The sequence below is a fragment of the Lissotriton vulgaris genome, chromosome 3_1, assembly GCF_964263255.1.
Source record: "Lissotriton vulgaris chromosome 3_1, aLisVul1.2, whole genome shotgun sequence".
Classification (NCBI taxonomy): Eukaryota; Metazoa; Chordata; class Amphibia; order Caudata; family Salamandridae; genus Lissotriton; species Lissotriton vulgaris.
Window position 1 is genome coordinate 1281847993 of NC_141689.1, and position 26439 is coordinate 1281874431.

Sequence of the window (26439 nt, forward strand, 5' to 3'; positions counted from 1 at the left end):
TGAAATGACAGACTTTATTTCACCTCTTCCAGAACTCTTGCCCAAAGAAGAGTACAAATCACGGCTGCGATCTTATCCAAAACAGACTTGAGATATTGCACCTGACCTCGGCCTGCCAGTGGCTATTTAAGCCCAAGACGGACGCTTGGTGAAGCGGTTGCTGGGAAGTGTCCGGTCACTGGAGCATACTTTACTCAGACTAAGCAGCCGAAATCATGAAGATAAAGACTCGCTGTGCGAAATTGTTACAGAACAAAGTTTCCATTTTCCTTTCTATCATGATTCTTATTTTCTGCATCATGGCTTGTCTATGTTGGATCCTTCATCTAGCTTTTCCACTCTCTCCCCCTACGCTTTTGAACAACACTGCTATGCATTCACACGTAGATCTTCCCCCGCATCTCGAAAGTAGGAGAAAAGAATTCTTCAATAACACATTCATCTCCACACTCCATCAACACCAACTAGTTATCAACAAAACTAACTGTTGGGTCTGCGGCTTAATGCCACACTCCGTACACGGAGGTATGCCTTTTATCCCTCTCCCTTTCGGCTATGCTGGATCTACCTATGCTCTCTCTATGATATTCTCCACCTCTGTTAGAAACATCCCTGAGACCAAGACCAAAAACACTAGTACCTGGAACGAGATTAAGACAAAGACTGTGCACGCTGTTCAAAAGATGGTAGATTTCACCGCGACATGGGGATGAGCAGATACTAGTGAAAATACCAGTTATTCCATCTTTAACGACACTACCTCCTTTAGAGAAACATTCTCAGTTCAGAAGAGACAGACAGAGCAGGGAGGATGGGCTGTGCCTCATAAGGGCCTGTTTTGTGTAAGAGGTAAGGGCAAGGGTCAGAAGATGGGAGAAAGTGAGTGTAATAAGATGTACACCCTACCCGATTTGAACTTCCCCACAATGACCACCTCCCCCAACACATATTTTATCTGTGGACCTCACGCACGTACTTGGCTACCTCAAGGTTGGTCCGGGAAGTGCTATATTGCATTTCTCCTCCCCCCTACCTACACCGCCCCAGCAGATTACCATCTAAGTGATCCTCCGACCGTGATTAATAGACGGCGAAGGGGGATCATAGATGCTGAAGATGCAGTGGATCAGGAGGCTGGCGATTTCTTCAAAGGAATCATCCCTTTCTGGGGGTCCATGATCAATAGCCGCCACATAAGACAACTGACTTGTGTAGTCCAGGGAGCCATAAATTAAACAGCTGGTGCATTAAGTAACACCACCGCTGAGATGGCTTCCGATAGACTCATGATGTTATAGAACCGTATGGTCCTAGATATCTCATATTAGCAGACCGCGGTGGCGTATGTGAACTGATCGGATCCAGCTGTTGTATATACATTCCAGATAATGCTCCCTCAGTGTATTCTGCCATTTCCAGCCTTCATGTACTTTCCAAGAAACTAGACGCAGACTCTGCTGCCTGGTCCCTGACCGGATGGCTCTGGAGCCTCCTGTCCTCATGGGGATGGAAGATCCTTACGATAATAGGTCCTGCTCTAGCCATTCTCTTCTCCTGTTGCCTCTGTATTCAGTGTGGCCCAGCTCTTTGTAGTTTCTGTATCACTGCCTGCAATCCCAAACCCCAGTCCAGAAAGAAAGAAAAGGAAAGAATCATGTTACAGGAACATGTAGACAGCCTAATAAGTATATAAGTGGACTAAAATGAAGAAGAATTTTAAAAGGGTATAATTTGGGACAAGGAGGGAATGTGGAAAATGATTATTTCTCGTAGTTTACGTCCCATCATAAACCCTCTCAGTCACGTCCCCGAGCCCATTCATGTCAGAAACGAGCAAAACGAACACATGAGCAAACCCGATCACGCGCACACAAAGTTGCACATACACTCTCCTTCTTCTAAAATTCAAAGGTACATTCTTATGGTCAGGGCGATTCCGAGAACCAGCTTTCTCACTCAAACTGTACATTCCTATGGTCAAGCCGATTCCAAGAACAAGACCCTCCCATTTGTAACCATTTCCCTATAATCGGGCCGATTCCGAGAAATAGGCCCCGTTTTGTTAAACCACGACAACCAATTCCGAGAAGAAGAGCCCCCGAAAGCTGAAACACGACAAACAGACATCCTGTCACGACCATCTCTCTCTTATCTAAGGAACCAGCCTAGGGTGATTTCTCCACATTTCTGCTTCTCTTTTGCTTCCTCATTTAATTATGATGCAGCCTCATCTCCTCTGGCATGTTTCCTCTTTTCATGACCCAGCCTCTTTTCCTTAGTCATGACTTCTGTTTTATTGCAACATATGACACGTGCCTGCATTAAAGGGAAGCTCCTTCCTCTTTTCTATGCATAAATACACTGTGTTCTGATAATGAAGTTAGAGATTCTTCCGATCCTCCTCAGGTGACGGAGCTCTCCCTTAACTCGAGTTACTGAATAAAGACCCTGAATTGGAACCACCACGGACTCTGCTCTTCATACCTGACCTTATTGGTAATATAGAAATTCCGATCAAGGTAAATTACTAAAATATTTACAACACAGTTTTGGCCGTTTTCTGGGACATAGCCTATTTTTGCTATTTTTAGTGCTTCCAACCTCTTTCCAGTTAATGGTAAAAATGAGTATGAAATCAAAAATGGATCCTGGAAAGCTATACATTTTAGAAAAGTAGACAACAATGTAAATTCAGAAAGGGGCCATTTGTCTAAATGAATGAAGGTTTCTTTATAGAAACTAACAGTTAAATATTGGAAACATTGAAAATTAGTTGAAAAAAACAGCCTTTTGTGTCAACGTTTTTACCTGTAACTTCTTATTATTATGACAGCTGTTTGAAAGCAATATACCGTTACATTTGCGGGACCTTCCTGGTTGTGGGGATATATAGGACTTGTAGGTTCACCAAGAACCTACCACACAGAGCGGAAAATTGCGCATCAACTTGCAATGGTATTTTGTTACCTTCCTGGTTTAGAGCAATTATTCTTTGAAAATGTGTACATGGAAAAATCGGTCTGAAAGACACCTATGTTTTTCTGAAATGGGTACAAATTATAGAGTTTAGAAACAGTACATATTTGCACATTTTCAAAAATGGGAATACTCATACTAGCATGAGAATTATAGATCATTTTTCAAAATTACTGCTTTTTTACACAATGTCTTTCATTTGTAAGGGAGAAATGCATCAAAACTCAATAGGTAATAACAGTTGATTTACAAATCTGAATTACCCTGCACACTGAGGAAGCATTACCTCACTTGTGAGGGTCGGCCTTGTGCCTGCGACAGGAAACGGAGCAAAACACAACGTGGTCAATACTCAATTTTTGGAGTGAAAAATGACCCTTTTTTGGCAAAGTGCCTACCTGTAGTTTTTTAACCCTAGCTCTGCTGGCACCTAGGGAAACCTAGAAAACCTATACATTTTTGAAAACTAGACACCAAGAGAAATTTAGAATAGGGTAACTTGGCTGCCTCACACCAGGTTCTGTTACCCAGAATCCCTTGTAAACCTAACAAATTGACAAAAAAGATGCATTTTCCTCAGATTTCTGTGGTGGAAAGTTCTGAAATCTGCGTGGATCAACACATTTACACACACCCCATGTTCCCCAAAGTCTTCTGAGAAAAATGGTACCTCACTTGTGTGGGTCGGCCTAATGCCTGCGACAGGAAATGGCGCAAAACACAACGTGGTTGCACCTTAATTTTGCAGTGAAAAAAACCCTTTTTTGGCAAAGTGACTAGCTGTAGTTTTTGAACCCTAGCTCTGCCGGCACCTAGGGAAACCTAGCAAACCTATAATTTTTTGAAAACTAGGCACCCAGGGAAATTAAGGATGGGGTGACTCGACTGCCTCCCACCAGGTTCTGTTATCCAGAATCCCTTGCAAACCTAAAAAAGTGACAAAAAAAACAAATTTTCCTCACATTTCTATCGTGGAAAGTTCTGGAATCTGCGTGGAACAACACATTTACACACACCCCGCGTTCCCCAAAGTCTTCTGAGAAAAATGGTACTTCACTTGCGTGGGTCTGCCTAGTGCCTGCAACAGGAAAAGGCGCGAAATGCAACATGGTCGCACCTCAATTTTGCAGTGAAAAATGACCCTTTTTTGGCAAAGTGCCTACCTGTAGTTTTTTAACCCTAGCTCTGCCGGCACTTACGGAAACCTAGCAAAACTATACATTTTTGAAAAATAGATACCCAGAGAAATTCATTATGGGGTGACTGGACTGCCTCCCACCAGGTTCTGTTACCTGGAATCCCTTGCAAACCTAAAAAATTGACCAAAAAAACAAATTTTCCTCATATTTCTGTGGTGGAAAGTTCTGGAATCTGCGTGGATCAATGAATTTACAGCCACCCCGCGTTCCCCAAAGTCTTCTGAGAAAAATGGTACTTCACTTGTGTGGGTCTGCCTAGTGCCTGCAACAGGAAATGGCACAAAAGGCAACGTGGTTGCACCTCATTTCGCAGTGAAAAATGAACCTTTTTTGGCAAAGTGCCTACCTGCAGTTTTTGAACCCTAGCTCTGCCGGCACCTAGGTAAACCTAGCAAACCTATACATTTTTAAAAACTAGATACCCAGAGAAATTCAGGATGGGGTGACTGGACTGCCTCCCACCAGGTTCTGTTACCCAGAATCTCTTGCAAACCTAAAGAATTTACAAACAAAACAAATGTTCCTCACATTTCTCTGGTGGATAGTTCTGGAATCTGCGTGGATCAACAAATTTCCAGCCACCCCGCGTTCCCCAAAGTCTTCTGAGAAAAATGGTACTTCACTTGCGTGGGTCGGCATAGTGCCTGCTTCAGGAAACATAATAAACCAAGAGATATGCCAAAACTGATATGCAGATTCAACCTAGAGTTTTGCTCATAAGTTAGAAAAACGTATTCCAACCTACGATTTTGCTAATAAATAGCAGTTTATTCAGTTAATTTCAAAGAAAATTTTTTACACAAATTAATACTACACCATTATATTTATACAACACTCATTCAACTAGTCATCCATATCACATACATACAAAATCAGGCATCCATATGTACACAGAATTTAAGAATTGTCACAAAGGAAAAACAACAAAACAGAAATTAGAAAGGAAGAAAACAAAGGCTGCTCATACAATATTCATCTGTGATATACCATCTATCTGTACATATATACAAAACTGGAGGCTAATCATGGACAACTTAAATGATGTCATACATTGTATATACACAGGTTTGGAGTATTCAAATTCACACTTGTTTGAATTTTTCAATTTAGAGAGAGCAGCACTTAGCAAGGGGCCTACGCGTTTCGAGTCCTATACAATGAGGGGACTCTCATCAGGGCCGGGGATGTTATCTAGAAAGAAAAATAAAATATCTACGTGTCAGGTTTTAAGCTCAAGACCATTTCGGAAAATTATCAGCATGGAAACCCAATTCTTTCACTCAGCTTACCCTACTGGTCTGCAAGGCCACTTCACAGGTGTAGAAAGCAGGGATGCGGTCGTTCACACTCACTGGGGGGGATGACGATGTCACACTAGGGGGTGAAGGGCAACAGTTAGCCTCCAGTGTGAACAAAGGGCTGGAACTTCTTAATTTATACTGAGATGGGCAAGTTCTTACCTTGCTTATTCCAAGTGGACCGAGGAGGTTTTTCAATTGTGGAGGACCAAGGGTGGAGACGAACGAGGTATGGAGTACCTTAAGGGAATATGAAATTGGCGGAACATGAGGAACTAAACGCCGCCTGGGAAAGCTGAAGCCCCTATCTAGAAACCCTAGGTGAATGAGGAAATCGTACCTGTGTGGAGAAAGCTAGTGTGACATCGTCATCCCCCCCCAGTGAGTGTGAACGACCGCATCCCTGCTTTCTACACCTGTGAAGTGGCCTTGCAGACCAGTAGGGTAAGCTGAGTGAAAGAATTGAGTTTCCATGCTGATAATTTTCCGAAATGGTCTTGAGCTTAAAACCTGACACGTAGATATTTTATTTTTCTTTCTAGATAACTTCCCCGGCCCTGATGAGAGTCCCCTCATTGTATAGGACTCGAAACGCGTAGGCCCCTTGCTAAGTGCTGCTCTCTCTAAATTGAAAAATTCAAACAAGTGTGAATTTGAATACTCCAAACCTGTGTATATACAATGTATGACATCATTTAAGTTGTCCATGATTAGCCTCCAGTTTTGTATATATGTACAGATAGATGGTATATCACAGATGAATATTGTATGAGCAGCCTTTGTTTTCTTCCTTTCTAATTTCTGTTTTGTTGTTTTTCCTTTGTGACAATTCTTAAATTCTGTGTACATATGGATGCCTGATTTTGTATGTATGTGATATGGATGACTAGTTGAATGAGTGTTGTATAAATATAATGGTGTAGTGTTGTATAAAATGTATTAATTTGTGTAAAAAATTTTCTTTGAAATTAACTGAATAAACTGCTATTTATTAGCAACATCGTAGGTTGGAATGCGTTTTTCTAACTTATGAGCAAAACTCTAGGTTGAATCTGCATATCAGTTTTGGCATATCTCTTGGTTTATTATGTTTAAATGCTCAGCCTAACTGATTAAGAGCAAACTCTCAGTTGTTTATTGCTTCAGGAAACAGCGCAATGCACAACGCGGTCGCACCTCAATTTCGCAGTGAAAAAGGACCCTTTTTTGGCAAAGTGCCTACCTGTAGTTTTTGAGCCCTAGCTCTGCCGGCACCTAGGGAAACCTAGAAAACCTATACATTTTTAAAAACTCGTCACCCAGGGGAATTCAGGATGGGGTGACTCCCCTGCCTCCTATCAGGTTCTGTTACCCAGGATCCCTTGCAAACCTAAAAAATTGACCAAAAAAAACAGATTTTCCTCACATTTCAGTGGTGAAAAATTCTGGAATCTGCATGGATCAACAAAATTACACCCACGCCGCGTTACCCAGTGTCTTCTGAGAAAAATGGTACCTCACTTGCGTGGGTAAGCCTAGTGCCTGTGACAGGATTGGCGCAAAAATGAAAGTGTTCCCACCTCAATTTCGCAGTGAAAAATGAACCTTTTTTGGCAAAGTGCCTACCTGTAGTTTTTGAACCCTAGCTCTGCCGGCACCTAGGGAAACCTAGCAAACCTATACAGTTTTTAGAAACTAGATACCCAGAGAAAATCAGGTTGGGGTGACTCGACTGTCTCCCACCAGGTTCTGTTACCCAAAATCTATTGCAAACCTAAAGAATTTACAAAAAAAAAAAATGTCCTCACATTTCAGTGGTGGAAAGTTCTGGAATCTGCGTGGGTCAACAAATTTCCAGCCACCAGCGTTCCCCAACATCTACTGAGAAAAATAGTACCTCACTTGCGTGGGTCGACCTAGTGCCTGGGACAGGAAATGGCGCAAAACGCAACGTGGTCGCACCTCAATTTACAGTGAAAAATGACCCTTTTTTGGCAAAGTGCCAACCTGTAGTTTTTGAACCCTAGCTCTTCCGGGACCTAGGGAAACCTAGCAAACCTATACATTTTTTAAAACTCGTCACCCAGGGTAATTCAGGATGGGGTGACTCGACTGCCTCCCACCAGGTTCTTTTACCCAGGATCCCTTGCAAACCTAAAAAATTGACCAAAAAAAATAAATGTTCCTCACATTTCTGTGGTGGAAAGTTCTGGAATCTGCGTGGATCATCGAATTTCCAGCCACCCCGCGTTTCCCAAGTCATCTAAGAAAAATGGTAGTTCACTTGCGTGGGTCGGCCTAGAGTCTGTGACAGGAAACGGCACGAAACGCAACGTGGTCTCACCTCAATTTCGCAGTGAAAAAGACCCTATTTTGGCAAAGTGCCTACCTGTAGTTTTTGAACCCTAGCTCTGGCGGCACCTAGGGAAACCTAGCAAACCTGTACATTTTTGAAAACTAGACACCTTTGGAAATTCAGGATGGTGTGAATCGAATGCCTCCCACCAGGTTCTGTTACCCAGAACCCTTGCAAACCTAAAAAATTGACAAAAACCACACATTTTCCTCACATTTCTGTCGTGGAAAGTTCTGGATTTTGCGTGGATCAACAAATTTCCAGCCACCCTGCATTCCCCAAAGTCTTCTTAGAAAAATAGGACCTCACTTGCATGGGTCGGCCTAGTGCCTGCGACAGGAAACAATACAGAAAAGGGGGTGGTGATGAACAGAGTGTCTGAATTAAGCAGACCACTCTTACCCAGTCCAAAGATCAGGGCTTGATCAATCACCGTTATTTAGCTTCATGCACCATCCCAGCTCAGAACCTGGCTATATGCAAATCAGTCTATCCCTGGCCCAGTGCATCATGGGAACAGGGCAGACTAAACTACCAAGCCAATTCTTCACCACAAAGGAGACAAGCGTCTGGGGACCGGTTTCTGGCATTTCAGCCGTCGTCGGCCCGGCTTGCTTGAATCCTGATGGTGCAGTGAGCAAGGGACTCATGTCTGAGTATACCCTGCCACACCTATAGTGGCCAAAAACTATACAGAAAAGGGGTGGTGATGAACAGAGTGTCTGAATTAAGCAGACCACTCTTACCCAGTCCAAAGATCAGGGCTTGATCCATCACCATTATTTAGCTCACTACACCATCTCAGCTCAGAACCTGGCTATTTGCAAATCAGTCTGTTCCTGGCCCCGTGCATCATGGGAACACGGCAGACTAAACTACCAAGCCAATTCTTCACCAGAAAGGAGACAAGCTTCCGGGGACCGGTTTCTGGCATTTCAGCCATCGTCGGCCCGGCTTGCTTGAATCCTGATGGTGCAGTGAGCAAGGGACTCATGTCTGAGTATACCTCACTTGCTTGGGTAGGCCTAGTGCCTGCGACAGGAAACGGTGCAAAACGCAACGTGGTCGCATCTCAATTTCGCAGTGAAAAATTACCCTTTTTTGGCAAAGTGCCTACCTGTAGTTTTGGAACCCTAGCTCTGCCGGCACTTAGGTAAACCTAGCAAACCTATACATTTTTGAAAACTAGACACCCAGGGGAATTTAGGATGGGGTAATTCGACTGCCTCCCACCAGTTTCTGTTACCCAGAATCCCTTGCAAACCTAAAAAATTGACAAAAAAAACACATTTTCCTCACATTTCTGTGGTTGAAAGTTCTGGAATCTGCGTGGATGAACAAATTTCCACCAACTCCGCGTTTCCCAGAGTCTTCTGAGAAAAATGGTACCTCACTTGCGTGGGTCGGCCTATTGCCTGCAACAGGAAATGGCGCAAAACGCAATGTGGTTGCACCTCAATTTCGCAGTGAAAAATGGCCCTTTTTTGGCAAAGTGCCTAGCTGTAGTTTTTTAAACCTAGCTCTGCCGGCACCTAGGGAAACCTAGCACACCTATATGTTTTTAAAAACTAGACACCCAGGGAAATTCAGAATGAGGTGAATTGACTGCCTCCTACCAGATTCTGTTACCCAGAATCCCTTGCAAACGTAAAATAAAAAATTGACAGAAAAAACACATTTTCCTCATATTTCTGTGGTGTAAAGTTCTGGAACCTGCAAGATCAACAAATTTCTACCCACCCCGTGTTTCCCAAAGTCTTCTGAGAAAAATGGTAACTCGCTTGCTTGGGTCGGCCTAGTGCCTGCGACAGGAAATGACGCAAAACGCAACGTGGTCGCATCTCAATTTCGCAGTGAAAAATTGTCCTTTTTTGGCAAAGTGCCTACCCATAGTTTTGGAACCCTAACTCTGCCGCCACCTAGGGAAACCTAGCAAACCTATATATTTTTTAAAAACTAGAAACCCAGGGGACTTCAGGATGGGGTGACTCGACTGCCTCTCACCAGGTTCTGTTACCCAGAATCCCTTGCAAACCAAAAATATTGACAAAAAAAGCACATTTTCCTCACATTTCTGTGGTGGAAAGTTCTGGAATCTGTGTGGATCAACACATTTTTACCCACCCTGCGTTTCTCATAGTCTTCTGAGAAAAATGGTACCTCACTTGCGTGGGCCGGCCTAGTGCCTGTGACAGGAAACGGTGCAAAACGCAATGTGGTTGCACCCCAATTTCGCACTGAAAAAGGACCCTTTTTTGGCAAAGTGCCTAGCTATAGTTTTTTTAACCCTAGCTCTGCCGGCACCTAGGGAAACCTAGCAAATCTATACATTTTTGAAAACTAGACACCCAGGGGAATTCAGGATGAAGTGACTCGATTGCCTCCCGCCAGATTCTGTTACCCAGAATCCCTTGCAATCTTAAAACATCAACAAAAAAAACACATTTTCCTCATATTTCTGTGGTGTAAAGTTCAGGAATCTGCATGGATCAACAAATTTCTACCCACCCCGTGTTTCCCAAAGTCTTCTGAGAAAAATGGTACCTCACTTGCTTGGGTCAGCCTAGTGTCTGCGACAGGAAATGACGCAAAACACAACGTGGTCGCATCTCAATTTCGCAGTGAAAATTTTTCCTTTTTTGGCAAAGTGCCTACTTGTAGTTTTGGAACCCAAACTCTGCCGCCACCTAGGGAAACCTAGCAAACCTATACATTTTTGAAAAACTAGAAACCCAGGGGACTTCAGGATGGGGTGACTCGACTGCCTCTCACCAGGTTCTGTTACCCAGATTCCCTTGCAAACCTAAAATATTGACAAAAAAAAGCACATTTTCCTCACATTTCTGTGGTGGAAAGTTCTGTAATCTGTGTGGATCAACAAATTTTCACCCGCCCCGCGTTCCTCAAAGTCTTCTGAGAATAATGGTACCTCACTTGCGTGGGTCGGACTAGTGCCTGTGACAGGAAACGGTGCAAAACGCAATGTGGTCGCACCCCAATTTCGCACTGAAAAAGGACCCTTTTTTGGCAAAGTGCCTAGCTATAGTTTTTTTAACCCTAGCTCTGCCGGCACCTAAGGAAACCTCGGAACATCTATACATTTTTGAAAACTAGACGCCCAGGGGAACTCAGGATGAAGTGACTCAATTGCCTCCCATCAGATTCTGTTACCCAGAATCCCTTGCAAACTTAAAACATCAACATAAAAAACAAATTTTCCTCATATTTCTGTCGTGGAAAGTTCTGGAATCTGCATGGATTAACACATTCCTACGCACCCCGCGTTTACCAAAGTCTTCTGAAAAAAATGGTACCTCACTTGCGTGGGTCGGCCTAGTGCCTGCGACAGGAAACGGCGCAAAACGCAACGTGGTCGCATCTCAATTTCGCAGTGAAATATGACCGTTTTTTGGCAAAATGCCTACCTGTAGTTTTGGAACCCTAGCTCTGCCGGCACTCAGATAAACCGAGCAAACCTATACTTTTTTTTAAAATAAGACACCCAGGGGAATTTAGGATGGGGTAATTCGACTGCCTCCCACCAGTTTCTGTTACCCTGAATCCCTTGCAAACCTAAAAAATTGACCAAAAAAACACATTTTCTTCACATTTCTGTGGTGGAAAGTTCTGGAATCTGCGTGGATCAACAAATTTCCACCCACCCCACGTTTCCCAAAGTCTTCTGAGAAAAATGGTTCCTTACTTGCATGGGTAAGCCTAGTGCCTGTGACAGGAAACGGTGCAAAACGCAACGTGGTCGCACCTCAATTTCGCAGTGAAAAATGACCCTTTTTTTGGCAAAGTGCCTACCTGTAGTTTTTGAACCCTAGCTCTGCCGGCACTTAGGGAAACCTAGCAAACCTATACATTTTTGAAAACTAGACACCCAGGGAAATTTAGGATGAGGTAATTCGACTGCCTCCGCCAGGTTCTGTTACCCAGAATCCGTTGCAAACCTAAAAAATGTACATAAAAACTAATTTTTCTTTAATTTTCTGTATTGGAAAGTTCTAGAATCTGCGTGGATCAACACATCTCTACCCACCCTGCATTCCCCAAAGTCTTCTGAGAAAAATGGTACCTCACTTGCGTGCGTCAGCCTAGTGCCTGCGACAGGAAAAGGCACAAAATGCAAAGTGGTTGCATCTCAATTTTGCAGTGAAAAATTACCCTTTTTTAGCAAATTGCCTACCTGTAGTTTTGGAACCCTAGCTCTGCCGGCACTTAGGTACACCTAGCAAACCTATACATTTTTGAAAACTAGACACGCAGGGGAATTTAAGATTGGGTAATTCAACTGCCTTCCACCAGTTTCTGTTACCCAGAATCCTTTGCAAACCTACAAAATTGACAAAAAAACACATTTTCCTCACATTTCTGTGGTGGAAAGTTCTGGAATCTGTGTGGATCAACAAATTTCCACGCACCCCGCGTTTTCCAGAGTCTTCTGAGAAAAATGGTACCTCACTTGCGTGGGTCAGCCTAGTGCCTGCGTCAGGAAACAGCGCAAAATGCAATGTGGTTGCATCTCAATTTCGCAGTGAAAAATTACCCTTTTTGGCAAAGTGCCTACCTGTAGTTTTGGAACCCTAGCTCTGCCGGCACTTAGGTAAACCGAGCAAACCTATACATTTTTGACAATTAGACACCCAGGGGAATTTAGGATGGGGTAATTCGACTGCCTCCCACCAGTTTCTATTACCCAGAATCCCTTGCAAACATAAAAAATTGACCAAAAAAAAAACATTTTCCTCACATTTCTGTGGTGGAAAGTTCTGGAATCTGCATGGATCAACAAATTTCCACCCACCCCGTGTTTCCCAGAGTCTTCTGAGAAAAATGTTACCTCACTTGCGTGCATCGGCCTATTGCCTGCGACAGGAAACGGCGCAAAACGAAATCTGGTCGCACCTCAATTTCGCAGTGAAAAAGGACCCTTTTTTGGCAAAGTGCCTAGCTGTAGTTTTTTAACGCTAGCTCTGCCGGCACCTAGGGAAACCTAGCAAACCTATATATTCTTGAAAACTAGACACCCAGGGGAATTCAGGATGGGGTGAATTGACTGCCTCCCACCAGATTCTGTTACCCAGAATCCCTTGCAAACTTATAAAATTGACAAAAAAACATTTTTCCTCAAATTTCTGTGGTGTAAAGTTCTGGAATCTACATGGATCAACAAATTTCCACCCACCCCACGTTTCCCAAAGTTTTCTGAGAAAAATGGAACCTCACTTGCTAGGGTCGGCCTAGTGCCTGCGACAGGAAACGACGCAAAACGCAACGTGGTCGCATCTCAATTTTGCAGTGAAAAATTATCCTTTTTTGGCAAAGTGCCTACCTGTAGTTTTAGAACCTGACTCTGCCGCCACCTAGGGAAACCTAGCAAACCTATACATTTTTGAAAAATTAGAAACCCATGGGACTTCAGGATGGAATGACTCGACTGCCTCCCACCAGGTTCTGTTACCCAGGATCCCTTGCAAACCTAAAAAATTGACAAAAAAAGCACATTTTCCTCACATTTCTGTGGTGGAAAGTTCTGGAATCAGTGTGGATCAACAAATTTTGACCCACATCGCGTTCCTCAAAGTCTTCTGAGAAAAGTGGTACCTCTCTTACGTGGGTCAGCCTAGTGCCTGTAACAGGAAACGGTGCAAAATGCAATGTGGTCGCACCCCAATTTCGCAGTGAAAAAGGACCCTTTTTTGGCAAAGTGCCTAGCTATAGTTTTTTAACCCTAGCTCTGCCGGCACTTAGGGAAACCTAACAAATCTATACATTTTTGAAAACTAAACACCCAGGGGAAATCAGGATGGGGTGACTCGACTGCCTCCCACCAGATTCTGTTACCCAGAATCTCTTGCAAACCTAAGAAATTGACCAAAAAAACACATTTTCCTCATATTTCTGTGGTGGAAAGTTCTGGAATCTGTGTGGATCAACAAATTTTCACCCGCCCCGCGTTCCTCAAAGTCTTCTGAGAATAATGGTACCTCACTTGCGTGGGTCGGACTAGTGCCTGTGACAGGAAACGGTGCAAAACGCAATGTGGTCGCACCCCAATTTCGCACTGAAAAAGGACCCTTTTTTGGCAAAGTGCCTAGCTATAGTTTTTTTAACCCTAGCTCTGCCGGCACCTAGGGAAACCTCGGAAATCTATACATTTTTGAAAACTAGACGCCCAGGGGAACTCAGGATGAAGTGACTCGATTGCCTCCCATCAGATTCTGTTACCCAGAATCCCTTGCAAACTTAAAACATCAACAAAAAAAACAAATTTTCCTCATATTTCTGTCGTGGAAAGTTCTGGAATCTGCATGGATTAACACATTTCTACGCACCCCGCGTTTCCCAAAGTCTTCTGAAAAAAATGGTACCTCACTTGCGTGGGTCGGCCTAGTGCCTGCGACAGGAAACGGCGCAAAACGCATTGTGGTCGCATCTCAATTTCGCAGTGAAATATGACCGTTTTTTGGCAAAATGCCTACCTGTAGTTTTGGAACCCTAGCTCTGCCGGCACTCAGATAAACCGAGCAAACCTATACTTTTTTTTAAATAAGACACCCAGGGGAATTTAGGATGGGGTAATTCGACTGCCTCCCACCAGTTTCTGTTACCCTGAATCCCTTGCAAACCTAAAAAATTGACCAAAAAAACACATTTTCTTCACATTTCTGTGGTGGAAAGTTCTGGAATCTGCGTGGATCAACAAATTTCCACCCACCCCACGTTTCCCAAAGTCTTCTGAGAAAAATGGTTCCTTACTTGCATGGGTAAGCCTAGTGCCTGTGACAGGAAACGGTGCAAAACGCAACGTGGTCGCACCTCAATTTCGCAGTGAAAAATGACCCTTTTTTTGGCAAAGTGCCTACCTGTAGTTTTTGAACCCTAGCTCTGCCGGCACTTAGGGAAACCTAGCAAACCTATACATTTTTGAAAACTAGACACCCAGGGAAATTTAGGATGAGGTAATTCGACTGCCTCCGCCAGGTTCTGTTACCCAGAATCCGTTGCAAACCTAAAAAATGTACATAAAAACTAATTTTTCTTTAATTTTCTGTATTGGAAAGTTCTAGAATCTGCGTGGATCAACACATCTCTACCCACCCTGCATTCCCCAAAGTCTTCTGAGAAAAATGGTACCTCACTTGCGTGCGTCAGCCTAGTGCCTGCGACAGGAAAAGGCACAAAATGCAAAGTGGTTGCATCTCAATTTTGCAGTGAAAAATTACCCTTTTTTAGCCAATTGCCTACCTGTAGTTTTGGAACCCTAGCTCTGCCGGCACTTAGGTACACCTAGCAAACCTATACATTTTTGAAAACTAGACACGCAGGGGAATTTAAGATTGGGTAATTCAACTGCCTTCCACCAGTTTCTGTTACCCAGAATCCTTTGCAAACCTACAAAATTGACAAAAAAACACATTTTCCTCACATTTCTGTGGTGGAAAGTTCTGGAATCTGTGTGGATCAACAAATTTCCACGCACCCCGCGTTTTCCAGAGTCTTCTGAGAAAAATGGTACCTCACTTGCGTGGGTCAGCCTAGTGCCTGCGTCAGGAAACAGCGCAAAATGCAATGTGGTTGCATCTCAATTTCGCAGTGAAAAATTACCCTTTTTGGCAAAGTGCCTACCTGTAGTTTTGGAACCCTAGCTCTGCCGGCACTTAGGTAAACCGAGCAAACCTATACATTTTTGACAATTAGACACCCAGGGGAATTTAGGATGGGGTAATTCGACTGCCTCCCACCAGTTTCTATTACCCAGAATCCCTTGCAAACATAAAAAATTGACCCAAAAAAAACATTTTCCTCACATTTCTGTGGTGGAAAGTTCTGGAATCTGCATGGATCAACAAATTTCCACCCACCCCGTGTTTCCCAGAGTCTTCTGAGAAAAATGTTACCTCACTTGCGTGCATCGGCCTATTGCCTGCGACAGGAAACGGCGCAAAACGAAATCTGGTGGCACCTCAATTTCGCAGTGAAAAAGGACCCTTTTTTGGCAAAGTGCCTAGCTGTAGTTTTTTAATGCTAGCTCTGCCGGCACCTAGGAAAACCTAGCAAACCTATATATTCTTGAAAACTAGACACCCAGGGGAATTCAGGATGGGGTGAATTGACTGCCTCCCACCAGATTCTGTTACCCAGAATCCCTTGCAAACTTATAAAATTGACAAAAAAACATTTTTCCTCAAATTTCTGTGGTGTAAAGTTCTGGAATCTACATGGATCAACAAATTTCTACCCACCCCACGTTTCCCAAAGTTTTCTGAGAAAAATGGTACCTCACTTGCTAGGGTCCGCCTAGTGCCTGCGACAGGAAACGATACAGAAAAGGGGGTGGTGATGAACAGAGTGTCTGAATTAGGGAGACCACTCTTACCCAGTCCAAAGATCAGGGCTTGATCCATCACCGTTATTTAGCTCACTGCACCATCCCAGCTCAGAACCTGGCTATATGCAAATCAGTCTATCCCTGGCCCAGTGCATCATGGGAACAGGGCAGACTAAACTACCAAGCCAATTCTTCACCACAAAGGAGACAAGCTTCCGGGGACCGGTTTCTGGCATTTCAGCCGTTGTCGGCCCTGCTTGCTTGAATCCTGATGGTGCAGTGAACAAGGGACTCATGTCTGAGTATACCCTGCCACACCTATAGTGGCCAAAAACGATACAGAAAAGGGGTGGTGATGAACAGAGTGTCTGAATTAAGCAGACCACTCTTACCCAGTCCAATGATCAGGGCTTGATCCATCACCATTCTTTAGCTCACTACACCATCTCAGCTCAGAACCTGGCTATATGCAAATCAGTCTGTTCCTGGCCCAGTGCATCATGGGAACACAGCAGACTAAACTACCAAGCCAATTCTTCACCAGAAAGGAGACAAGCTTCCGGGGACCGGTTTCTGGCATTTCAGCCATCGTCGGACCGGCTTGCTTGAATCCTGATGGTGCAGTGAGCAAGGGACTCATGTCTGAGTATACCTCACTTGCTTGGGTAGGCCTAGTGCCTGCGACAGGAAACGGCGCAAAACGCAACGTGGTCGCATCTCAATTTCGCAGTGAAAAATTACCCTTTTTTGGCAAAGTGCCTACCTGTAGTTTTGGAACCCTAGCTCTGCCGGCACTTAGGTAAACCTAGCAAACCTATACATTTTTGAAAACTAGACACCCAGGGGAAATTAGGATGGGGTAATTCGACCGCCTCCCACCAGTTTCTGTTACCCAGAATCCCTTGCAAACCTAAAAAATTGACAAAAAAAACACATTTTCCTCACATTTCTGTGGTGGAAAGTTCTGGAATCTGCGTGGATGAACAAATTTCCACCAACCCCGCGTTTCCCAGAGTCTCTTGAGAAAAATGGTACCTCACTTGCGTGGGTCGGCCTATTGCCTGCGACAGGAAATGGCGCAAAACGCAATGTGGTTGCACCTCAATTTCGCAGTGAAAAATGGCCCTTTTTTGGCAAAGTGCCTAGCTGTAGTTTTTTAACACTAGCTCTGCCGGCACCTAGGGAAACCTAGCACACCTATATATTTTTAAAAACTAGACACCCAGGAAAATTCAGAATGAGGTGAATTGACTGCCTCCTACCAGATTCTGTTACCCAGAATCCCTTGCAAACGTAAAATAAAAAATTGACAGAAAAAACACATTTTCCTCATATTTCTGTGGTGTAAAGTTCTGGAATCTGGATGGATCAACAAATTTCTACCCACCCTGTGTTTCCCAAAGTCTTCTGAGAAAAATGGTACCTCACTTGCTTGGGTCGGCCTAGTGCCTGCGACAGGAAATGACGCAAAACGCAACGTGGTCACATCTCAATTTCGCAGTGAAAAATTGTCCTTTTTTGGCAAAGTGCCTACCTGTAGTTTTGGAACCCTAACTCTGCCGCCACCTAGGGAAACCTAGCAAACCTATACATTTTTGAAAAACTAGAAACCCAGGGGACTTCAGGATGGGGTGACTCGACTGCCTCTCACCAGGTTCTGTTACCCAGAATCCCTTGCAAACCGAAAATATTGACAAAAAAAGCACATTTTCCTCACATTTCTGTGGTGGAAAGTTCTGGAATCTGTGTGGATCAACAAATTTTCACCCACCCTGCGTTCCTCAAAGTCTTCTGAGAAAAATGGTACCTCAGTTGCTCGGGCCGGCCTAGTGCCTGTGACAGGAAACGGTGCAAAACGCAATGTGGTTGCACCCCAATTTCGGACTGAAAAAGGACCCTTTTTTGGCAAAGTGCCTAGCTATAGTTTTTTTAACCCTAGCTCTGCCGGCACCTAGGGAAACCTAGCAAATCTATACATTTTTGAAAACTAGACACCCAGGGGAATTCAGGATGAAGTGACTCGATTGCCTCCCGCCAGATTCTGTTACCCGGAATCCCTTGCAATCTTAAAACATCAACAAAAAAACACATTTTCCTCATATTTCTGTGGTGTAAAGTTCTGGAATCTGCATGGGTCAACAAATTTCTACCCACCCCGTGTTTCCCAAAGTCTTCTGAGAAAAATAGTACCTCACTTGCTTGGGTCGGCCTAGTGCCTGCGACAGGAAATGACGCAAAACACAACGTGGTCGCATCTCAATTTCGCAGTGAAAATTTTTCCTTTTTTGGCAAAGTGTCTACTTGTAGTTTTGGAACCCTAACTCTGCCGCCACCTAGGGAAACCTAGCAAACCTATACATTTTTGAAAAACTAGAAACCCAGGGGACTTCAGGATGGGGTGACTTGACTGCCTCTCACCAGGTTCTGTTACCCAGAATCCCTTGCAAACCTAAAATATTGACAAAAAAAGCACATTTTCCTCACATTTCTGTGGTGGAAAGTTCTGGAATCTGTTTGGATCAAGAAATTTTCACCCACCCCGCCTTTCCTCAAAGTCTTCTGAGAAAAATGGTACCTCACTTGCGTGGGTCGGCCTAGTGCCTGTGACAGGAAACGGTGCAAAACGCAATGTGGTCGCACCCCAACTTCGCACTGAAAAAGGACCCTTTTTTGGCAAAGTGCCTAGCTATATTTTTTTTTAACCCTAGCTTTGCCGGCACCTAGGGAAACCTAGGAAATCTATAAATTTTTGAAAACTAGACGCCCAGGGGAACTCAGGATGAAGTGACTCGATTGCCTCCCATCAGATTCTGTTACCCAGAATCCCTTGCAAACTTAAAACATCAACAAAAAAAAACACATTTTCCTCATATTTCTGTGGTGGAAAGTTCTGGAATCTGCATGGATTAACACATTTCTACGCACCCCGCGTTTCCCAAAGTCTTCTGAAAAAAATGGTACCTCACTTGCGTGGGTCGGCCTAGTGCCTGCGACAGGAAACGGCGCAAAACGCAACGTGGTCGCATCTCGATTTCGCAGTGAAATATGACCCTTTTTTGGCAAAATGCCTACCTGTAGTTTTGGAACCCTAGCTCTGCCGGCACTCAGATAAACCGAGCAAACCTATACATTTTTTTAAATAAGACACCCAGGGGAATTTAGGATGGGGTAATTCGACTGCCTCCCACCAGTTTCTGTTACCCAGAATCCCTTGCAAACCTAAAAAATTGACCAAAAAAACAAATTTTCTTCACATTTCTGAGGTGGAAAGTTCTGGAATCTGCGTGGATCAACAAATTTCCACCCACCCCACGTTTCCCAAAGTCTTCTGAGAAAAATGGTTCCTTACTTGCATGGGTAAGCCCAGTGCCTGTGACAGGAAACGGTGCAAAACGCAACGTGGTCGCACCTCAATTTTGCAGTGAAAAATGACCCTTTTTTTGGCAAAGTGCCTACCTGTAGTTTTTGAACCCTAGCTCTGCCGGCACTTAGGGAAACCTAGCAAACCTATACATTTTTGAAAACTAGACACCCAGGGAAATTTAGGATGGGGTAATTCGACTGCCTCCGCCAGGTTCTGTTACCCAGAATCCGTTGCAAACCTAAAAAATGTACATAAAAACTAATTTTTCTCTAATTTTCTGTATTGAAAAGTTCTGGAATCTGCGTGGATCAACACATCTCTACCCACCCTGCATTCCCCAAAGTCTTCTGAGAAAAATGGTACCTCACTTGCGTGGGTCAGTCTAGTGCCTGCGTCAGGAAATAGCGCAAAATGCAATGTGGTCGCATCTCAATTTCGCAGTGAAAAATTACCCTTTTTGGCAAAGTGCCTACCTGTAGTTTTGGAACCCTAGCTCTGCCGGCACTTAGGTAAACCTAGCAAACCTATACATTTTTGACAATTAGACACCCAGGGGAATTTAGGATGGGGTAATTCGACTGCCTCCCACCAGTTTCTGTTACCCAGAATCCCTTGCAAACATAAAAAATTGACCAAAAAAAACACATTTTCCTCACATTTCTGTGGTGGAAAGTTCTGGAATCTGCATGGATCAACAAATTTCCACCCACCCCACGTTTCCCAGAGTCTTCTGAGAAAAATGGTACCTCACTTGCGTGGGTCGGCCTATTGCCTGCAACAGGAAACGGCGCAAAACGAAATCTGGTCGCACCTCAACTTCGCAGTGAAAAAGGACCCTTTTTTAGCAAAGTGCCTAGCTGTAGTTTTTTTACGCTAGCTCTGCCGGCACCTAGGGAAACCTAGCAAACCTATATATTCTTGAAAACTAGACACCCAGGGGAATTCAGGATGGGGTGAATTGACTGCCTCCCACCAGATTCTGTTACCCAGAATCCCTTGCAAACTTATAAAATTGACAAAAAAACATTTTTCCTCACATTTCTGTGGTGTAAAGTTCTGGAATCTACATGGATCAACAAATTTCTACCCACCCCACGTTTCCCAAAGTCTTCTGAGAAAAATGGTACTTCACTTGCTTGGGTCGGCCTAGTGCCTGCAACAGGAAACGACGCAAAACGCAACGTGGTCGCATCTCAATTTCGCAGTGAAAAATTATCCTTTTTTGGCAAAGTGCCTACCTGTAGTTTTAGAACCCTGACTCTGCCGCCACCTAGGGAAACCTAGCAAACCTATACATTTTTGAAAAATTAGAAACCCATGGGACTTCAGGTTGGGATGACTCGACTGCCTCCCACCAGGTTCTGTTACCCAGAATCCCTTGCAAACCTAAAAAATTGACAAAAAAAGCACATTTTCCTCACATTTCTGTGGTGGAAAGTTCTGGAATCAGTGTGGATCAACGAATTTTCACCCACATCGCGTTCCTCAAAGTCTTCTGAGAAAAGTGGTACCTCTCTTACGTGGGTCAGCCTAGTGCCTGTAACAGGAAATGGTGCAAAATGCAATGTGGTCGCACCCCAATTTCGCAGTGAAAAAGGACCCTTTTTTGGCAAAGTGCTTAGCTGTAGTTTTTAAACCCTAGCTCTGCTGGCACCTAGGGAAACCTAGCAAATCTTTATATTTTTAAAAACTAGACACCCAGGGGAATTCAGGATGGGGTGATTCGACTGCCTCCCACCAGAGTCTGTTACCCAGAATACCTTGCAAACTTAAAAAAGTGACAGAAAAACAAATTTTCCTCACATTCTGTGGTGGAAAGTTTTGGAATCTGCATGGATCAACAAATAGCAACCCACCCCACATTTCCCAAAGACTTTTGCGAAAAATGGTACCTCACTTGCTTGGGTCGGCCTAGTGCCTGCAACAGGAAACGGCGTAAAACGCAAAGTGGTCGCATCTCAATTTCGCAGTTAAAAATTAAAAATTTTTGGCAAAGTGCCTACCTGTAGTTTTGGAACCCTAGCTCTGCGGGTACCTAGGGAAACCTAGCAAACCTATACATTTTTGAAAAACTAGAAATCCAGGGGAATTCAGGATGGGGTGACTCGACTGCCTCCCACCAGGTTCTGTTACCCTGAATCCCTTGCAAACCTAAAACATTGACCAAAAAAACACATTTTCCTCACATTTCTGTGGTGGAAAGTTCTGGAATCTGTGTGGATCAACAAATTTCCACCCACCCCGCGGTCCCCAAAGTCTTCTGAGAAAAATAGTACCTCACTTGCATGGGTCGGCCTAGTGCCTGCGACAGGAAACGGCGCAAAACACAACGTGGTCGCACCTCAATTTCGCAGTGAAAAAGGACCCTTTTTTGGCAAAGTGATTAGCTGTAGTTTTTTAACCCCAGCTCTGCTGGCACCTAGGGAAACCTAGCAAATCTATATATTTTTAAAAACGAGACACCCAGGGGAATTCAGGACGGGGTGACTCGACTGCCTACCACCAGGTTCTATTACCCAGAATCCCTTGCAAACCTAAAAAATTGACAAAAAAAACACATTTTCCTCACATTTCTGTGGTGGAAAGTTCTGGAATCTTTGTGGATCAACACATTTCCACCCACCCCGCTTTCCCCAAAGTCTTTCGAGAAAAATGGTACCTCACTTGCGTGGGTCGGACTAGTGCCTGCGACAGGAAATGGCGCAAAAACGCAATGTGGTCGCACCTCAATTTCGCAGTGAAAAATGACACTTTTTTGGCAAAGTGCCTAGCTGTAGTTTATTAACCCTAGCTCTGCCAGCACCTAGGGAAACCTAGCAAATCTATACATTTTTGAAAACTAGACACCCAGGGGAATTTAGGATGGGGTGACTTGACTGCCTCCCACCAGATTCTGTTACCCAGAATCCCTTTGCAAACTTAAAGCATTAATAAAAAAAACGCATTTTCCTCACATTTCTGTGGTGGAAAGTTCTGGAATCTGCATGGATTAAATTTCTACCCACACGTGTTTCCCAAAGTCTTCTGAGAAAAATGGTACCTCACTTGTGTGGGTCGGCCTAGTGCCTTTGACAGGAAATGGCGCAAAACGCAATGTGATCTCATCTCAATTTCGCAGTGAAAAATTACCCTTTTTTGGCAAAGTGCCTACCTGTAGTGTTGGAACCCTAGCTCTGCCGGCACTTAGGTAAACCTAGCAAACCTATACATTTTTGAAAACTAGACATCCAGGGGAATTCAGGATGGGGTAATTCGACTGCCTCCAACCAGTTTCTGTTACCCAGAATCCCTTGCAAACCTAAAAAATTGACAAAAAAAAACACATTTTCCACTCATTTCTGTGGTGGAAAGTTCTGGAATCTGCGTGGATCAACAGATTTCCACCCACCCCGCGTTTCCCAAAGTCTTCTGAGAAAAATGTTTCCTCACTTGCCTGGGTAAGCCTAGTGCCTGTGATAGGAAACGGTGCAAAACGCAACGTTTTGCACCGTTTTTTGCAAGTGAAAAATGACCCTTTTTTGGCAAAGTGCCTACCTGTAGTGTTTGACCCCTAGCTGTGCCAGCACCTCGGGAATCTAGAAAACCTATACATTTTTTGAAAACTAGGCACCCAGGGAATTTCAGGATGGGGTGACTCAACTGCATAACACAAAATGTCCACCCACCCCGCGTTCCCCGAAGTCTTCTGAGAAAAATGGTACCTCACTTGCGTGGGTTGGCCTAGTGCCTGTAACAGGAAAGGGGGCAAAACACAAAGTGGTTGCACCTCAATTTCGCAGTGAAAAATGACCCTTTTTTGGCAAAGTTTCTAGCTGTAGTTTTTGAACCCTAGCTCTGCCGGCACCTAGGGAAACCTAGAAAACCTATACATTTTTGAAAACTAGACACCCAGGGGAATTCAGGATGGGTCGACTTGACTGCCTTTCACCAGGTTCTGTTACCCAGAATCCCTTGCAAACCTATAAAAATGACCAAAAAAACATTTTCCTCACATTTCTGTGGTGGAAAGTTCTAGAATCGGTGTAGATCCACAAATTTCCTCCCACCAAGTGTTTCCCCAGGTCTCCCGATAAAAATGGTACCTCACTTGCGTGGGTGGCTCAAGGACCCGCAACAGGTAAGGGCCCAAAACCTAATGAGGCAACATCAAAATTACCTATCACAAACCAACCTGGTTTTGCAAGGGGGTTCCCATGATTTTTTTGCCCGGGGTTCGGCAGCCATCTAGGGAAACTACCTATCTCACACATTTCTGGAAACTAGACACCCGGCGGAGTCCTGCAAGGTATGGCTTGCGTCGGTCCCTCATCATTCTTCTTCCCAAAATCCACTGCAAACCTCATATTTTGATTAAAAATTCACTTTTTTTCACGTTTCTGTGTGGTAAAGTTGGGGAATCTGCGTGGATCCTCAAATTTCCTCTCCCCCAGCATTCTTCCAGGTCTCCCAATGAAAATGGTACCTCACTTGCGTGGGTAGGCATAGTGGCTTCAAAAGGAAACTACATTTCTGGAAACTAGACACCCGGGGGAGTTCAGCGAGGTATGGCATGCGTGGGTCCACACAACGTGATGGACTGCGTGGAGTGTCTCTTGCTCAGATAGCAGTGTGTGTAGTGACCAACAAAAAGTAATTACTCACACACCGCCAGCTGAGCGCCAGTCCACCCACACCACCATCCAAGCACCAGGCCATGCACACCGCCAGCCAAGCGCCACTCCACACACACCGTCACCTAAGCAGGACTCCACGCACACCACCAGCCAAGCACCACTCCACACACACCGCAAGCCAAGCGCCACTCCACGCACACCGCCAACCAAGCGCCACTCCATGCACACCCACCAGCCAAGCGCCATTCCATGCACACCGCAAGCCAAGTACCACTCCACGCACACCGCCAGCCAAGTGCCACTCCATGCACACCGCCAGCCAAGCGCCACTCCACGCACGCCACCAGCCAAGCGCCACTCCATGCACACCAGCAGCCAAGCGCCACTCCACGCACACCGCCAGCCAAGTGCCAGCCTACGCACACCGCCATCACATTTTGAATTTTTTTTACAAAACAAACACAAACAAATTGCAAATAGATACAAATCTCGTAACACAAAATCTGTAACTAAATACATTGCAATAATGCCAACCTTAAAACAGAATACAAATTTAAAAAAACACAGACCAGGCAGTTCATTTCACCATTCATGGATACTCCCAAAAATTATTTTGTGTGTGGTAAGCTCTATAACAAGCAGGCACACACAGCCCAGGGTTAGAAGGACTCCCAGGGCAGAAAAGACGAGTCTCCTTCCGCAAACCTCTTCACCAACACCCTCTACATCTCCTAGTGGGAAAGTCTTTTGTAGATGTGGGAGGAATGTAATCAGGAAAGTGGCGATCTTTCTTTCAATCAAGCCACATCCTCCACCACTCCAAATCTAGGAACACTTACTTGTTCCACAACAACAAGGCTAGATATCACAGAGTGCTGAAACTGAAGAAATGTCAACTTGGACATAGGAGACCACACCTTGAACACAATAAAAGCATTGAAAGTTTCTAAGTTGAAAACATGGATGGCCAACTTCTTATACCAAACATAAGCCTTCCGAATAGCAGTGTAAGGTTCCAACCTCTGATCTACTCTGCCAACAACAGCCTTGTGCTTACTGTAGTCCAGAATGCACACAGGTTTGTGCACATCAGCAACCTGATGCCAAACAGGCACAGGTGAAGAACTCTCATCATGGATGGTAGTCAGCATGTACACATCCCTGTTTACTAATTTCACAGCTACTAGTTCTTCACAACGCAAGGAACTGCTGTGACCCCTCTGAAGTTTCTTGCAAACAAGCTCCTTCGGAAAACCTTTGCGGTTAGAGCGGATTGTGCCACATGCAAAAGTGTCCACTTTAAACAATTCCTTAAACAATTGCACAGAAGTGTAGAAGTTATCAAGGTACAAATGGTGGCCTCTGTTGAACAGTCTTCTAGCAAGATCCCACACAATTTTCTCTGACACTCCAAAAGTGGACGGACACACAGGGGGGTCAATAGGGGAATCTCTACCAGTGTACACATGAAAATGATAAACATATCCTGTCTTACTCTCAGACAACATATACAGTTTAATTCCATAGCGTGCCCTCTTGCTGGGGATGTACTGCTTAAAAACCAAACAACCCTTGAACAAAACCAAAGACTCATCAATAGATATTTCTTTCCCTGGAATGTAAATCTCTGAAAAACGATCAACAAAGTGATCAAGAACAGGCCGAATCTTAAAAAGACGGTCACATTCAGGGTGACTACGTGGCAACGCCAAAGAATTATCCACAAAATGCAGCATGCGTAGCAAAAGTAAATACCGGTCACGAGTCATAACTGCTGGAAATGAGGCTGTTGCCATCAAGGGACTGGAAGACCAATATGAGGCCAAGTTCGGCTTCCTTAATAAACCCATCAATAAAGTCAAACCCAAAAAATTCTTCACCTCTTCCACATTTGAGGGAGTCCACCGGGTAGCTCTAGAGTGGGGCCTAAGTTTTGTCACTGTTGTCCCTCAAAAAATGTTCAGCATACAAATTAGTCTGCTCAACAATCTCACCCAAAAATACATCATCCATAAATAACTGAAAATACTGTATAGGCAAAAAAAGTCACAATCCACTCTACACCCTGCATCACCGCTAAAGGCTGGCAACACCGGCTGTACCACGTTAGGATCAACCCAGCGTCCAGCACTTCCAGTAGATAAACTAGTTGCCTGAGACTGCAATACAGAAGCCTCTTGCATCATCGGCACATCAGTATCCTCCTCTAAAACAGACCCTTCATCTGCACTGAGAGAACCTTCATCATCCGATGATTCCATGTAGAGAGAAAACTCACTGCCGGAATCTCCCACTCTTTCCTCTGCCTGAGACGCA